Here is a 4,744-nt window from a genome sequence, read left to right as displayed (position 1 = left end):
GGGGGTTGATAGAGGTAATACGTGGAATGGGGCGGATTTGGTAAACTTGCGTCAGCATCCAATGAGCTAGACCCAGGAATCTGCATTTTGTTAGGCTCCCCGAACATACTGAAATATATGGCCACTGTCCTGGTTAGTTTTATGCCAAAAGAGGGAACCTCAAGTGAGAAACCTGATTGGCCTGTGGACAAGTCTGTAGTGCATTCTCTTAGTGATTGATTTGCGAGGGCCCAACTCACTGTGGGTAATACCACCCCTAGGCAGGGTGGTTCTGGGGTATGTAAGAAATCAGGCTGAGCAAATCTTGGGGAGCAAGCCAGTAAACAGCACCCCTCCGTGGCCTCTGCACCAGGCCCTGCCTCCAGGTGCCTGCCCTATTTGAGTTCCTGTCCTGACTTCTCTCAGAGATGGACTGTGATGGAGAAGCATAAGCTAAATACACCCTCTCCTCCACACATTGCTTTGGTTGTAGTGTTTTATCACAGCATTAGAAGCCTAACACTTAATACAGACATTTTCCCTTTGACTGCCAAGCCAGCACAATGCACCATGATGTGATTGGGTCACTGCACTGGCCATCGGCATCACCACCACCAGAGTAGGAATGCAGAGCCCAACCCCAGACCACCCAGCTCAGAGCTTCACTGTAAGAAGAGACCTGTGGGAGTCGGAGACACCATTGTAGGCAGGACGCCCCCATCCCATACCACACGTGGGGAGCATTTCCTTCCAACCCTAGCAGCCAGGCCGGAATTCCACGGGAGTCCTGGGAAGATACGCGTGAGAGCACCTTGACCATTTAGCAAGTTCTGGGGCTTGCCCAGCCATGCTAAGCTCGACCCCCGCACCAGTCCCATCGTGCAGTCTCCCCAGGTTTTGGCTGTTTTCGGTTATTTTTGCTATTTGGACTCCATGGATCTTTCCAACATCCTGTAACCCACCTGTTCCTCCTGTCAAAGATGAAGCTTCCTAAGGGGCGCACTGCGAGGCTGCTGAGTAACACCTCCTCCACCCACCCCCCACCCCCCAGCACAACCACCCCCCATCCCTACCTTTCTATCTTTCCCTCATTCACCCAAGTGGCGCCCACTCCACAGTCTTCCAGGGCTCACAGGACAAGCAGTGGGAGTTTGAGTCGCTGATGGTCACCCGGCTCATGACACAGGGGGTATGTGCTACATCAGGCCCATGGACTACCGACACCTCCACACTCCCCTGTGTGCACACACGCTCCATTGTCTCTCGGGGCCCAAGCCTCTGTGTGAGTCTGAGTCGTGATTTACCCGCCTCTGAAGGCAGAGTGATCCCCAGCCATGTGCAGCTTGCTGGTGAGTCACCCAGTGCCTTGGGACGTCTCATGTGGGGAGAGTGTGGGGGACTGTGGGAAGGGCGAGGCCCCTTGGAGGAGGACCATTGTCTGCTCCTCCTCGGCAGCCCACTGAGTCACCAGGTAGGAACAGGTGACTTCCTGTGCCTAGGCCCTTACCGACATCACGTGCGGTAGGAAGAGTGAAAGTCCACATGGGCCTTGTGCTTCATGGGTTCACATCCCAGGGTGTCACAGAGATGGACAAAGCAGCAGTGGCTTGTCAAGTACCCAGCACAATGTATCCCTGCATTTATCTTGTCCTCAGAAGGGGCAGGACAATTACAGCTACTTAGACAGCTACTGCTCTTCTCCACAGACCTCTCGGGTACTGAGGCAGGAGTGAGAGGGTCTCAGCCCTGTTGCTGCTCCCCCACTCCTGGCCAATAGGCCAGCTGCTGCAGAAACAGCCAAACTTGTTAGTCTGGGAGGGCACAGGCAGTGAGACACAATGCTGGCACAGATTCCTTAAGGGAGAAAGTTTGCCTTCTGGCGTGAGCTGCAGTCAGGGAAGACTCCCTCGAGGAGGTGCTGACTCCACTCCCATCCCACTTTGTCCTCTTCCTCTGCTTTTTAATAAACTTCATTGTTTTTAACAGTTTAAACTTCACAGCAAGAGAGCAGAGAGTTGAATATCCCACCATCCCTCCTTCTCCCTGCCCAGTCTCCTCCACTATGGCCAGGCAACTCTCAGCAGTATTTCCCTGGAGCTGGGCCTTAGTGAGCTCTTGGTCCTGGGCACTCTCTGGGTTCAGACAAAGGCACCATGAAGGGTCAGGAAGAGCACATCACTGACCTATATGTCTAGTTTGTCCACGGTTCCTTTGTCTTCTCCGTTCTCCTTACCTGGATGTCATGGAGCTAGCAGAAGGCAGCAGCCCAGTGGCCCTTACTCTTAGTATCTGCAACTAGATTTCCTCCTTCTGGCCCCATGGTTCTTTTCCACCCAGTGCGGAGTGACATTTCCTTGTCAGAAAACCCTGCATCTTCTTCACCGCGTCATAACTTAAAGCACTTTAGTGTTTTTTAAGAGCATTTGCCTCTTTGTCAGATGACTGAGCCTAGACAGAGGCTTCAACGAGGCTGGTCCATGAGGTACCCTTAGACCTGCAGCCATCCCATGATCCTCCCTGAGCAGCTCCTCAGTAGACTCCGGCTGTGGAGCTGACCCCAGTGCAGCATGGCACACGGTGGTCTGACAAAGCTGGTGTTCGGTAGTCATTCACACCAGGGGTCAATAGATCCCTCCCTCCTGTGCTTGGCATATACCTGATGGCTCGTTTAATCTGCACAACAACCCCAGGAAGCAGATGCTGTTCCCATCACAGTCCAGGAAGTCAAGGCTACCAGAGGTGGAAAGGCATGCCCAGAGCCCCTATGGGACGCTGTCTGGCTCCATCTGTCCCCAAACCCGGTTGCCCCACCCTCAAAGTTCAAAACCCAACAGGCACCTGGAACGTTCCCAGTGGAAGCAAAGAAGAGACACTTAGAACATCTTACACCCAGGCTGCAGGCTGGGGGCGGTGCACGGCGCCCACCCCTACTTCTGCTGTGAAGCGCTTTCAGCCCCAAGTCCCCACTGTCATCCTTACAAAGCCCAGGGCTGGTGGGAGGGGAACGCCTTGTTCTGTGTAGCAGGAAACAATAGGGGAAAAAAATCTTTAGCAATGCAGAACTCAAGATTTGAGGAGGAACTGAAAATTGCCCAATTCAGAAGCTTTCCAAACTTCTGACGCCCTCGAGGCTCAGCAGACTTCCCTACCGTTTGAACCCGTGGAGGCACTGGGAGAGGGTGAGGGATTCTAATGCTGGCAGGAGCCTTGTGGACAGCTGAGATGTTACCTTGGGCAATCTGTTGAGTTCTTCATATACACTGTCAGATGTATATCTGGCAGAGATTTTTCTCCCACCGGGCGTTCTGTCTCCACTCCGTTAATTGTTTCTTCACTGCTTTCAGACTTTTAAAGTTCCTGTGATCCTGTTGTCAGTTCCTGCTATTCTTCCCTAGGCATTTGGAGGCCTTTTCAGAAAGTCTTAGGCAGTGCCAAAATCTTAAAATATTTTCCCCCCTCTTTTTTTTTTCTTCTTTTGGTAACAGCTTCCAAGTTTGAGCTCTTACATTAAGGTCGCTGATCCATTTGAAGTTGACTTTTGCACAGGGCAAAAGATGGGGTTCTGGTTTCATCCTGTCCACGTGGATCTCCAGTTTCCTCCTCCTTGTGTTGAAGAGCCTGTCTTCTCTTCAACGTGTGTTTTTGCCCCCCTTCCTCTAAATGCAGGTGGCTGGAGTTTTGTGGGTTCGTTTAGGTCCTGCGTCTGTTGGCTTGCCTGCTCATGTTGGCGACAACGCCGTGGTGTCTCTGTTGCCGTGACTCTGTAGTGTAATGTAGATATCTCGATACCCCAGAACTGCTGTTTTCTCTCAGAACTGCTTTGGCTATTCAGAATCTTGGGTTTTTCCAGGTGAATTTTATGATTATTTTTTGGTTTTATTTGGGTACAGAATGACATTGGGATTTTGGTGGATAACACTAAACCTGAGTGTTGCTTTCTGATAAGGCCACGTCACAGTGTTAATTCTGCTGGTCCATATGTGAACATGAGATGTCTTCCTATCATTCAGGGGCTTCTGCCGTTCCTTCCTTCAGGGTCTAAAGTTTTAATTATAAAGCTCACTTCCTTACCAAGGTGTGTGATTTTTTGAGACTACTGGGTGTGTAATTTTTTGAGACTATTGTGAATGGGAGCGTTTCCCTGTTATTTCTGTCAACGTGTCCATTAACGCTGTTCCTAAAGATTGTTGGATTTTTTAGGTTGACTTTTGCATCTACTTTACTAAGTGTCTTTATCAGGTCTAAGAGTTTTCTGATGTATTCTTTGGGCTGTTAGATTTTATTTTAATTTTTTAATGTGTGTGTGTGTGTGTAGCTTTGTGCAGTGGCAGTATCATAGCCAATGAGGTTTATCCGAGGCGTGATTATTGCTAATTGAAGAAAAAAAAAGAAAAAGTGTGTGTGTGTGTGTGTGTGTGTGTGTGTGTGTGTGTGTCTGTGTGTAGAAGGACACGGGGCCCCCATGTTTACAGATAGCAATTGAGAATCCAGAATGGTTAAACATTCAAACTTTTTTCTTCAGAGGAAAGAATGTGAAAACCTGTTTCCCATGCAGAGGGCTGGGAGGGAAGTTATTTACTAGCCTGTGATCCTATCTGGTTTTGCTATCTGTAGATCCAGGTCTCGCCCCAATAACCCATTCTTATGAAAGAGGTCCCAAGAGCTTTGCAGAAGAGCTTCACTATTTTACAAACCCTTCCTCCTTAGACTGTTCCTCAGGCCATAGAATCCACGCTTGTGAAAGAGGTCACAGGTACTTTGTAAA

The 4,744-nt window shown here is 49.9% G+C and overlaps 1 pseudogene; it reads left to right on the top strand.

Moving 5' to 3' along the window:
• Nucleotides 1-4,292: 4,292 nt before the first annotated feature.
• LOC120096861 (U4 spliceosomal RNA) lies at nt 4,293-4,374 on the top strand (annotated as a pseudogene).
• Nucleotides 4,375-4,744: the final 370 nt, after the last annotated feature.

Source organism: Rattus norvegicus, chromosome 14 (assembly GCF_021556685.1).
Source record: "Rattus norvegicus strain SHRSP/BbbUtx chromosome 14, alternate assembly SHRSP_T2T, whole genome shotgun sequence".
Lineage (NCBI taxonomy): Eukaryota > Metazoa > Chordata > Mammalia > Rodentia > Muridae > Rattus > Rattus norvegicus.
Note: the sequence above shows the minus strand (reverse complement) of the source record. Positions and strands in the feature narration are given on the sequence as shown.